The following is a 13,164-nucleotide window of genomic DNA, read 5'->3' on the forward strand; positions in this document are numbered from 1 at the left end:
TTATCATTTAATTAACTGGAAATGAGAGTTTGCTAACCTAGTTGGCCAAGTTTAAAAAAAAATGGTGCATTGTTTACTTCCATTTTCTGTATGTATCATGTTTTCTTTTATTCTCTGTAAACATACTTTTACTGATCCAGTTTATTACTGAACATGACGTCAACTTTTAATAGTTAAATAGATGATACGCTGCCTTTTGTTTGTGTTTTGTCCAATGATCCTGAATACTCTAAATCCACTGATAAGCCAAATTACAATGCTGATTTACAAAGAGTAAATTAATATACAGTAAAGCAGAAATGAGGTCCATCACAGGGTCACAATGGTGATTTTAGGAGCAAGGCAGAACTAGCTCTGGAAGAGAAGCCAGTCAATCATTGAGCACACTCATACACACTTATGCAATCTTACGCTCGGTAAAGCCAAAGTCACAATTCACCCTAACATGCATATCTTTGTAATATGAACAAAACATCATGTAGGAATAAGGAGGATGTAAAAAATGTCTACAAAAACAGGGACTGTTCTGGGAATTGAACCCAGGTTAGTAGCACTAACCACTGCAGTGCTGCACTGCCTTTATCAAAGTTGTTTTTTTTTTTTAATGATTGTACTTGTTTCAACTTCAAAAACATGACTGGAAATTGGTGTCGACTTTCAGGCCTCATTGTGTAATGAAGTGCCTTCTGTCTTCCTCCTTAAACCGAGTTCTTTTTACATCCAGCGTGTGCTGCACTGTTCAGCCTTAAGTTGCAGTATTTGCACAGCTGACATTTCCAATACCTTGCTGTGTAAAATTCTTCATAATGGTGTGAGGTACTGTTTCAAATGAAAGGTAATCATTTTTAAACACTTAAGCTCAATCACTGCAAAGTCGTTGTTGTTCAAAGTTGAAGAGTTTACAGTCCTTTTACGTGTGATTTAGTTAAAATGGGATAATAACTCCTGACTAGTTGCAGATCACTCTCTTCCAGCTTCATTTGGTCAGTTTTTACAGTGCAGTAATACAGGTATATATCAGACCAGACAAATGGCATTTCAGGGGCCAGTTTCCCTACCCTTACTTTTTTTGTCAATTTGAATGCAACACTTGTTGCCCATTCTGGTTACTTTTACATCAGTTGCCTAATGCAGATCCAGATAACTTTTTATTCTTTGAAGAAGGAGTAAGAAGTCATTTGCATCTGAAAAATGTATAAATGTTTGCATCACTCCACTACTCCCCAGTTTAAAACAACAGTAGTAAACCTTTAAGTAGTATCCACATGTTGGAAACGTTATTGCTGCCTTGAACACATCAGCCCAGTGAAGGTCTTCTCTAGTAAGGATTTTTAAAGAAACAAAACAGAAAAGTTTCAACTGGGACCCTCTTGCATGTTTTGTTTACTCAAAAATGTATCTTCTACCATGAATGGTGTGTAACTATGGAGACAGATAAAGCTGAAGCCTTCTCATTTTTAAATTTTTTTAAGAGTAATAAGCTTTTTAAATTAAATGTTGACAAAATACATATACTAATTCAGACAAAACTTAAAAATTTAAAGGTTTAATTTTCTGAAGCTTTAAAATAATGTGTTTTGGAAAATACGTACATGATGCCTCTTCAAATTATCTTGTGCATTTATTTCTTTAGATTGAGAACAAAGTAAGTAATTTCAATTGTCATTTTTCTCATTATGTGGCCAAGCGCAAGAAAATCCACCTTGAGTTTACAAGGATTTGAGAGCCAGGAGCTATTTGCAAAGTAATCTGGCATAGCCCCTCGGCTATGTTGTGCATTGTTTTCAATCACCCCATTTTACTTGGCCACTCGCTTGCCTTTACCTGGCTACAGCAAATATTTGGCAACCAAACAAGGCTTGTTTTAGCCTATTTGTGTATATTTAGAGTCTCCTTGCATTCTTTGTCACCCCATCATAGAATCAACATTCTAGCTTCTCGTGTCCTTGGTTTTTCTTAGTGTTTTACCTGTTATATTTACTTGATTGTGACTTTTTTGTAGTCCTTTTACATTGTTTTGCCAAAAGCATATACTCCTGCCACTTGGACTGATGTTTTCAAATCAACCTTCAAACAATGCCACTAGCTGCTGTCATCTCCTTGCAATGACACAAGGCCTTCATGTTTAATTAACACCTTGATACTCAACTGACAGAGAAGAGTAAGTGCATGAGTGAGGATGAACACCATGTTTTGGATGATACAAGCTTGTGGTGATTTGAGACATTATATAGACATTTTTTGCAGAGCCCCTTGTAGTGCAGAAAAAAGAAATATCTCGATTCTCCGTCTACTTGCTTATTTTAGATTAAAATAGAGTCCATCTTACTCCAGGTCTCATTAGAGACTGTTTCCTGAAACTTAGACAAGCAGACATAATGAAGTATGGATCCTGGTTTATTTATTTATTTTAATGGGACTTAGAGGAGGGCCAAATTATTTAAACTTCCAAGGGGCATAACCACCTAGTGTCTTTTAAGACTTCCAGTAGACTCATCGTGGGTCTTATCTTGAATTGACAAGAGTACAGTCTCAGTGCCTCAAGAATCCAGCATATTGGCTTTGAATGCGGTTTCCAGTTGCTGTCTGAAAATTAGTGTGCAAGAATGGGTCTTGCAATGGATAGATGCCATGTCTTGGGCTGGACCCTGCCTGTGGACTAAGCAAGTTTCAGCATACTTGAGAAGCTCTGGCTTGAGCTCTTCCTAGCTACACAATGAAGTACAGTATGCTAAATAACATCTTCTTAAGCTAGTTTTTTTTTTTAACTCTAGAAATATTGCTGTATAACCTTCTGTAGTTTTTCTATGATAACAGGACCTGTTTCTGTATTATGGAATCTCCCTTTATTAAAATCAGGGTACCTGGCCCATCTAAATGCTGTCATTACTCATGTAATAAAACTACCTTTTCATTTTGAATCTGTGTACAGACCATACATGCTATAGATTTACACATTTCAATGTGTGTCACTGTTAATATTACACTTTATGTAGCATCATATCCTGTATTTTTTTTTTAACATGGTGTAACAGTTGTGACAAGATGGAAGAGCGATTAGGGCTATTGCCTTACAGCTCCAAGAAACAGGGTTCAGTGTATTTTCATTCCTTTTGTGAAGCCAGAATTTCTCCAAGTACTTTAATTAGTTGTCCTATCTAAAAAACATATTTCTTAGGCTGCTAACAGATGACTCTTAATTGTCCCAGATTAACTAAGCATGGATGTGGAGGTGCCACAAGTGGGATTTTAGCCCCGACAAGCTGCCACCCCATTAGGGCCTGGTTCCTTCTTTGTACTTGATACCACTGGAGCAGGTCGCAGCTACAAACCTCTTTCCAAATGGAAGATAAATAGACATGATGTAACTGTAAAAATATTTTTGTGTTGCATTTGATGTATTTCCTATCCTAGCATGTTGCACAGTCTGTTGAATTACATATTTAGATATCAAACTGCTATCTACTATATTTGGATATGCCTGGTAGACAGTAGTTTCTAAGTGACTGGCCCCTGTTTGCTGACAGGACAGAGATTATTTCAGCATGAGGCAGTTATTGTTTATGCACTCCTCTCAATGCCTTCAGTGAGAACCTAGGACGGATGGAGTCAAATTTCTTTAATCTGAAATAGAATTTAAGTGTGCCACTAAATCAACAAGTTTGAATAATTACACAGAATCTGACAAAAAATCTTCCCACCTACTTCACAAATCATTTTGTATAGCTCTGAAAGGTGAGTATTAAATCAAGTGTAGTACATGGCATTGTAATGGCACAAGGTGGTTCTAGAGACACTGCAGTGTTCATCTTCATAAAGCTGAATGCCAGCATATTCACATATTCAGAGATAGATTTCCCAAACCTGACACCCATCCTTAGAGAGGTTAAGCTTCCTCATAGTGAATTCCAAGTGTGAATTACAAATTTTCAAACTAGACTGGAATTAAACTCCTGGCTACTCCTACATTTACAGTTTGAGATCCATCAGCAAGCTATTGCTACTTAAACTGAAGTGAGATGACTTGTTTCCCTCTTGGTGGACCATCAGAATTAAATCAAGGCAACTTACTAATAAAGAAATGTGTTTTAGTATTCTACCTGCTCCTGTATACCTACATTTAATTCCTTTCTAGATTTTCTTGTCAAACAAAAGTTGAATGAAGAAGATGCCTCTTTGTTAGACTTCCTCCATCTTAATGACTGAATTTAAAGAGGCTTTGGACCCTGTCTAAGTAAAATACCCAGAACTAGTCCTCCTTTCACCAGAATGTTTCTCTTTCTTTTTGAAACCAAGTGTTTGCCCTGGTTTTGTAAATATTAAATACTATGATTTCCTTAACAAGTATTAATTCCTCAGTCAGTATGGCCATGATCACGACACCTCTCTTAAAACAGGATATGGAGCCAGCCACTTTTTCAATTTATCATTTGATTTCTCTAAATGCTCTCCAGTGCCGAGCTATTGACAAAGCTGATTTGCTCATTACCTGGAAATCAGTCATCCATAGATAATTAACCCTGATTAGAATTGTTTTATTTATTCCCACTATGCCGCTGATAATATCCACCTCCTCTTTCACATTAGTTATAAAGTTAGAACTTCACTTTGAACCCCTGTCCTTCTTCCACTTGTCTTGGAGAAGGTATTCACCTGTATAAATTTTCCCTTGTTTGTGAGTATATTATTATGATTAAGGCCCTTTATCCCCCCACTCCAGCGCTTACAATATAGCTTCTAATTCAGATATCACGGAACTTTTTTTTTTTTTTTTTTATTTACAAAGGAGTCAGACAAGACTCCCTCTTGTTCTTATTACTGTTTAATCTCTCATCAACCTCTTGCCGTTGCCCTTCATAAGTTGACTCCTGCTTTGGACCCATTACCATATCTCCTGTGTTCCTGAATTGGCTTATTTCCATATTGGATGACATTGAAGTCGAATGTTGAATACTTCTTGCATCTCTGCTAAATTCAGTTAATCAGAAGGATGAGTTATGGTTATATAACTATTGCAAAGTTCCTGCACAGATTGGTTCAAGACTTTCCCAGGTCACCAGTTTAAATTGTCTTCTCACCAACAAAATTATTATCTTTTGAGTATGGTAAGGTGTTTATTTTCTTCATAAACAGTCTTTTTGTTTAGTGTTATCAACACATATTAAAAGGCTACCTTCTGTGTTATCACAGCTTCCCTTTTTTTGTTTTAGGAGGCTTGAATTTATCGTGAGATCTGCACCCCTGCTTGCACATCCCACTCCATGTGTGGTTCCAGATCAAGACCTCCAGACTGCATCTGAAGACTTGCGTTGATGGGAAAAGCGTACACGCACCTGGTAAGTAGATCTATTGATTATAGATCTGAGCCTATGGAACACCTTCGTAGTTAAGAAACTTAATAATGTGATGCCTGGCCAGTATGTTTTACTGGATGCAAACCATGTAGAATTTTATTCACTAAATGCACAGTGGATTAGCAGATTACAAGAAATCGCAGTACCAATTAGGAGTCTCAAGAATTTTTTGATGTTGCATTGACAATGTTTTGCCTTATTCCTGACTTAAACCAGTAAGCATTGATTTTTAGAAGATTTTGACACCTTTCTCCTTAACTATACAGAAAAATGAGGAAATATGTTATACAAAAATGTAGTGCACATTGACTACAATAAATAAAATGACAACTGTCACCTATAAAGACATAAACCATGTATCTAAAATTGACCTATACCTAGGTAAACTGAGGCAGTGTTGTGAATGGGACCTTTTGGTTAGTATTTCAGGTAATGAATAAAAGTCAGCTGTCTATAAAATGCACTCCTTGTCAATTTGTGTGACCGGTCGGATTCATTTTGAAATTGTGCATTATACAAATTTATCTTAACATTATCAAAAATGTACCCGAGTCAAGACTCTTAATTGTGAAAGCTACCATAAGGAGCCTAGCTCTTACAGTCACATTTCTGTAATGTTCTATGCTGAGACCTTACTGGAATAACATTCGTGTGTATGTTTTGGATGCAAGATAATCATATACTCTCGCATAGCACCATCTCAAGTAATACCTGATGTAATTGCACTGCTCGTTTTATTGTAGCGTAAATAACACGGAAGAACTTAGAAAAAGGTTTGGGGTAACCACCCCATATACTTAAAGATTCTTGTGAAATTCAGGCAGAAAAACAACAATAGGTCTTTAAAGACCTGAGTCCACAACAGAACTGTCTTAAGGGCAAAAAGATGGCGTTTTTATAGCTGGTTAGAGGAAGTGATGTCACCGGGACCAGAACCTTAAGTGATGTCACTGGGGCCTGGAACCATAAGTGATTTCATTGTGGCCAGAGCTGGAAGTGATGTTGACCATCCCAGGAGAAATTTCCCTCGGGTGACCTGCAGGAGAAGAAGAGAAAGGGTCTGCCACCCCTGATCCAGAGTGGAATTACCATCTTTCGAGCCCTTTAGCTGCCTCCCATGAGCAGATATGTGAAACACCTCAACCCCCCTCAGCCCTGACCCATCAAGTTAGGCCACACGAATGAAGAGGTTGTGAACCCGAGAAAGAGCATCAGAGTTGGCATGAAGAGAGTTCATTAATCCCTGACCAATAAAATCAGAACTTAATACGCTTAAGGGTATTTTCAACGCCCAGATAGACACCCAGGAGGTGGGTGTATTCCAGTTCGCAGACCTGCAGCTGGAAGGACCACGGGAATAACAACAATGACCAAATCTCTCCCTTGTGCTCTGCAACCCAATACAAAAGGTCATTATTCAAGACAAAGTGTGGGCCCTGGGGCACAGGATGTTAAGTGTGTTGGCCATTAACCAGAACCACTGCATTTTTTGCAAACATAAGAAAATCCTCATTTCATTGTTCCCATTTAAAGCAGGCTGGAGTTTGTTTAAACTAAAAGTTCCTGATGATGACACTTTTCTAGCAACATCCTGGGAATCGCCACGTCAACACTGAGTGGCCATGTTTTTCTCTCTCGGCTGGCTGTGTACACAGTACACTCCATGCTGCCTCCATGCTATATCCATACATTACTGGGCCCAAAAGTTTTTCAGAGGTGAGTTGTGTTATACTGCTTTCATTGTTAGACCAGTCTCACCCAAGCATCACCGAAAATGGAGGATTTCAGGGAACTGCTACTGTAAGTTCCTTCAGCAACTGTTCACAATTAATGAAACATGAGGGCAAAAAGATGGTGTTTTTATAGTAGGTTGGAGGAAGTGATGTTGATGGGCCCAGGTGTGATCTCCCACGGGTGGTCTGCTGGAGAAAGAGCGAAAGGGTTAGCGCACACTGCTGGCCCCTGGTCCAGCGTGGAAGTATCATCTTTCGAGCCCTTTAGCTGCCTCTCATGCGCAAATGCATGACAGTAGTAACTAATATCTCGCTGCTAGCAAATCACTTTATTTTGCTTAATTTCAAGAGTCCTAACCCACCTGCCATAACACAGTGGGGAAAAGGATATCAAAATTTGCTTAAAATTTGAAAAAAATCAAATTCACTTTATGAGCAATTATTTAAAACTTCAGTACAATAAAACATATACAGTACCAATTATTATGACCAGAGAAAGAACATTGTTTTGTGCTGGTACTTTCATAAACTTTTGACAGGATTATCTTTTCCTGTACTTCTTGAAGTAATAGCTCTGTCTAAATGGTACATGTCATCTGCTGTTATAGTGCTTATATTAAATATGTATTACTATATGAATCCTAAAGCTTGTTAAAAGTGTTGCTGAATTTTTACAGAAAACATAGTATCTATCCACTTGCATCACTTGAGAAATGTCATCTGCATAACTCTGCATCACATTCTTAAGTTTTGCTTCTTATTAGCCCTGTGTAAAACATTCTGTTGGGGTTATGCTGCAACACAGCATTGTGACCAACATCTTAAAAATGTCTTTCTTAAGACAGATGCACTAAACTTTTGAGTCAGTAAAGCAATGTATATTCAGTGCTTTGCTAAGGTATTCAGACTCTTGGGAAATTGTCAAATTTTCCTGAATCATAAATTTCATTATGAAATTTTCTTCACTGTGGTATTTTATTTCAAAGCAATGAAACTCAAAATTATTACATTGTTGTATGTTAGAGAAAAATGTAAAATGAAAAATGGAAACATGCTGTCTGAATGAGTATTCCACAATGTAGTATTTTTGTAGAGCCAGCTTTTAAAGCATTAACAGCTTCAAGTCTTTTTTGTGGCATTAAGTGTGTACCTTATTTGCGCACTATTCATGAGTGATATTGGCTCATTCTTCCAATCAGATTAGCTTCAGGCTTTTCAAGGTACTCAAATGATGCTTTTGCAACACAGTTTTCAAATAGTACCACAGATTCTCAATTGGACTGAGATCAAGGCTTTGATTAGGCCACTGTAGTACAAATCGCTTTTTGGTTTACTTTGGCCTTGTGTTTAGGATAAATATCCAGCTGAAAGCTACAGCTTTTTTTTTTGGCAGAGGTTCCTTTTCATTATTTTTTTTCTACCTTCCACTGTTCCATCTCATTAAAGTTCCCAGAACCTGCTGATGATAAGCAACCCTACCACATAATGCTACCTCCACTTCACTGTAGCATGGTGTTTTCTTACGTGTGGACTGCACTACATTCATGCCACATATCTCTGTTAGCTTTGGTCAGAAAACTCTATTATGGTCTCATCTCACTACCTCAGTCTTTTCCCACATCACAACTGGATCTCTCTCATGCATTTCGCTTTGCTTTCACATGGTTCTTGTTTAGTAATTGCTTCTTTTGGGCTACCTCCCTCCCCCCGTAACATCATCCATGCCATGTCTTGGTATGATTACTTCAGTTTTGGCTGCTTATCTAATAGTAGCTCTTTCAATGTGACTTGTTACCACTCATTAGTTTATCTCACAAGCTTCATTCTTGTTTACAAAAGAGGGTTTTGAGGGATGACCTTTTAGACAAATTATCTGGGTGACTTGACATGACTTCCACACCCTGATAACTGAGTCAGTGTCCACTGGAACATCTACACTGTTGGATGGTTTTTTGTACCCACTATCTAATGTATTCATTTGTATATTTTCTCTGTAATTTCTTGGGAGTGCACTTTATTGTTTATTTTCACAGTGTCCTTCAGATTATATCCGTATCATGTGGCATTTATATGAATGATTCACTAGTGCAGACCAATGTGTCCTTGTTAGGCAATAGTCATTTCATTTGTGTAAACTTAAAGCTTCAAACATACTGTATTTCCCATTTATATTGTAAGATTTGTATTTTCTAAAATAAAATAATCTCACATAAAAAAAGAGTTTCTGTTATTTGAAATAAAGATACCACAGAGAACAAAAGTTCAATGTAGGATTTATTCAGTAAAATTAAGAGTACTGGGCAAGGAACTTTTGCATGGCACTGTATCTCTATTAACAATCTGGGACCATTTATGTTGCATCTTTGCTTAGCTCGGTCTAAAACTGGCTTTATTTTTGACCCGTCCCTATATATACACCCCATTTGATATTTCATCCATTTCATTTTTACTCTTGTTTACACGGATTTATTTTATGGTTAAAGATAAGCTATCTTGAGCTAAGTATGATGGACCTGCCTAGGACAGTTTGGATCATGTCGAATCTTCTTTGGTAAACAAACATCTTCACACAGGTTAGAACATCTACGAACCAGCATACAAATAATTTGCTTTAGCTAATCCATTATTGATAAAATTAGTAGATCTTGAAAATGCAATGAAATTGGGAAATGCACTGCCTGCTTATCTTGTCTGCTAAATAGATGAGAGAGCAGTTACCCACTGCTGCCTGAGGTGTTAAAAGAGATTTTTTTTTTTCCGAAACACTAATTAGAATGTTTTTTCCTTCTTAGATTTTCTTACCAAGGTGTTTATTGCTTCTCTGTAGAAATAAGCATTTCATAAATCAAGATGATTTTCTGTGTGATTAGTTTGTACCTTCAGCAACCACTATAGAGTAATTGTGCAAGTGTTTCCTTTCAGAGACAATGTTTAATATACTTTTCTCAGAACCTATCATACAGGGTCATAATCTGTTGAATACCTTGTCTGCAGGTGATGGTCTGAGGACCAAGTGACAGTCCCCTAGAAAACCATAACATTTATTTGTAAATCCATCCCTTTCAAGACTACAGCAAATTAGCAGTGCTATTTCTCAAATCACCATCTTTCCATATATAGTTGGTGGAAGTGGGGAGCGCTAAACATCTCACTTACTGCTGGGACTGTGGACTTGGCTTGCCTGTTTGTGCAGTCAGTCTGTCAGCGGATATGCTTGTCATATTTACATACAAATGTATAATCCTGATGTGCCTCCATAGCTTAATGAAGTCTTTTTACTTTATTTCAAAGCTTGACTGCCTTAAATCGACAGTTGCATAGGTGTACAAAGCAAGATTGTCTTTGATAAAAAAGCTGTAGGTGCAGGTCCTGCTTGGTACAATTGCTTACATGTTTGTGAATATAGGTTCTCAATTCAGACAGTTGTTTTGGATACCCATCTGGGCTTTACTTAGACCTACAAGCAATATTTAGTATTAATTATATCTCACTTTAAATAACCACACATTAGGTTCATTTTTTATGACTTTGACTTTTGCAGGTCCTCATCTTATATATTATTTCATCCCTCTTGGAATTTCTTAGTTTACTGGCCTTATATAGTACAAGTCCCTGTGATTCCTTGTTAACTGCCTAAGTCTCAAGCAAAGTTGCAAATCTGCCTTCACATGGTCAATTTCTTGCATGTACTGTTGCCTTAAATTACATATTGTATTCAGGACAAGATTGTCTGGTGGGCTTTTATTAACCACTAGTAAGGGGTCACTTTGTCCCAACATAATGTGTGTATAGGAGCCTTCCTCGGAAGGGCTTTTTGTTTGTGGTTTGAAAGGGCCTTGCAGTCACTACAGACGGTGAGCTTAGAGTTGAGAGGAACTGTGTCTTTGCGTAGACCAGCAAGGGAGTCAAAGAGATACACTATTTATTGAGTCTAAAGGTACGTCAGGCTTCCCTTTCTCCTTTGTATGGTCAATATACTTACACCCTTGTGCATCTGCTACAAGTCAGTCAGTCAGTCAGTCATCATCCAACCCGCTATACCCTAACACAGGGTCACAGGGTCCGCTGGAGCCAATCCTAGCCAACACAGGGCGCAAGGCAGGAACAAATCCCGGGCAGAGCACCAGCCCACCGCAGTGTTACAAGTCTGGTTTTTTTTTTGTTTTTTTTTTTTAATACCTGGACTTATTTATACTTTTTGGTTTTGACTTATTTTCTTGTTGGGGTCCACTCTAAAGTGCGCCTTCCTTCTGAGAAGATATCACTTGCACTCAGGTTTGCTTGGACTATTGCACCACTCTCTTGTTGGTAAGCAACTGCTAAGAACATCAATTATAGACAAGAGTTCTGAGAAGAACACTATAAAAGTTAAGACTTGTTGCTTCTGTTTGTTGGCTTGTTAAGTGTATGTGTATATATATATATATATATATATTATATATACACGTCCCTACTCTGTGGCAGTATAGCAAACCCATAGGGCTCTCCTCCGTCCGCCCATTACAATATAATATTATATATATATATATATATATATATATATATATATATATATATATACCTGTATTATATTTATATATATCGTGTTTCCCCGAAAATAAGACAGTGTCTTATATTAATTTTAGGTCCAAAAAATGCACTAGGGCTTATTTTCAGGTAGGTCTTATTTTTATTGAAGTTCAAAAAAGTAAAGTACATTTATTCCTGTTCAACAATTATACAGCACAAACTACTGGTATGTTAACGCCTGTTCAACAATCAAATCAACATGTACGGTATTCATGTTCTACAAACTACTGTATGAGGGGTTACCCAAAAGAATCCGCAATAGCGCCGCACTGGACGGAGCTCCCAGAGCACGCACCTCCCCCGCCACGGCAGGCAAGCGTAGAACAACTTACTCCAAGGTAGTGCCCCAAGTTTCAACCCCGTCTCCTGCCGTTCTCGATCCTTGTGGCCAGCATGCGGCCGCGAACCCCCGCCTCCCGCCGGGGAAAAACACTGCACCTCACCCCTTCCCAAACGAGAAAAGATTTTTCTCGCCTAAAAAAAGGTGAAATGCAGCCCCCACCCCCCCAGCAGGAAACAAAAGCCCACAGCCGCCTGCCGACTACAAAGAACGAGTTGAACGAGGTTGAAAGCTGTTCCACACTCACCCACTGCAGCAGGAAAAACGTGCACCCCAAAAGCCCTGGCCAGCGCAGCGCTAACGGTATCATGGACTCCCTTGGGCACCCCCTCCTATGTTAACTCTGGTTTAACAATCAACATGTATTCGTGTTATACAAACTACCGTATGTTAACTGCTTCTACATTTATTCAAATACAATCATGTCATCTTCTTCTAGAATATCATCATAACTCTCCATATCTGAACCTGCAATTCCTTCCTGGATTTCTTTTGATTCTAATTCCTTTAGAATTAATGGCCCCAATCTCTCGTGTGCAGCAATACCGCTCTCCTTAAATGAACACTTCTTGTCCAGGTAACCTGCTCGTAGTGCATTGGCAACACAGCTTTCAGTGATTTTATCCCATGAATTCTTCACCCAAGTCACCACCTCTTGCAGCTTAGGCTTCACAGAGTTCCCCCGCTGATTTCTATCCATTCTGTTTTCAATGTAATCATTGACTTCTATTCGCAAATGGTCCTTGAATGGCTTGTTTATTGCAATGTCAAGTGTCTGGAGACAGGCTATCATTCCTGCAGGAATCATTATCTGATCTATTCTTCTCTCTTTAACACTAGAATTACCAGAGTCTACGAAAAAACTCGTAGATCCAGACCACCTTAAAATCGTTCTCACCTCTCTTTTGTGTTCTAAATGTGCCGATTAAGACGAGCAGCAAAAAGCTGGCTATTCCATCCCCCACCATCGCAAAACGTTCACTAAGTTTTCCCAGCTCATGCCTTGTTTGATTATCTGGGAGTGACTGAACTAGATTTTTAGAGTTAAAATAATGTGTGTTCTGTTTCTAAAGTAATCTGTGTAAACACATTGTTAAAACAGAAACTTTTTCATATTTTAGTAATAAATGTTACAAAATGTAGGCATAAACTATAGAATGTGTAAAGC

The 13,164-nt window shown here is 38.1% G+C and overlaps 2 protein-coding genes across 3 annotated transcripts in view; one reads left to right on the forward strand and one right to left on the reverse strand.

Annotated features, from left to right (window-relative positions):
• arhgap31 (Rho GTPase activating protein 31) overlaps positions 1-13,164 on the reverse strand; it is a 1,181,844-nt gene that overhangs the window by 924,787 nt on the left and 243,893 nt on the right. The gene's annotated exons all lie outside the window — the stretch shown is intronic.
• Positions 1-13,164, forward strand: part of zbtb20 (zinc finger and BTB domain containing 20) — a 308,716-nt gene that overhangs the window by 216,942 nt on the left and 78,610 nt on the right. For both annotated transcript variants that reach the window (XM_028800480.2, XM_028800483.2), the window contains exon 4: positions 5,211-5,336. The gene's annotated coding sequence lies outside the window, so the exon portion shown is untranslated. The remainder of the gene's footprint in view (positions 1-5,210; positions 5,337-13,164) is intronic.

This window comes from Erpetoichthys calabaricus, chromosome 4, assembly GCF_900747795.2.
Source record: "Erpetoichthys calabaricus chromosome 4, fErpCal1.3, whole genome shotgun sequence".
NCBI classification, from domain to species: domain Eukaryota; kingdom Metazoa; phylum Chordata; class Cladistia; order Polypteriformes; family Polypteridae; genus Erpetoichthys; species Erpetoichthys calabaricus.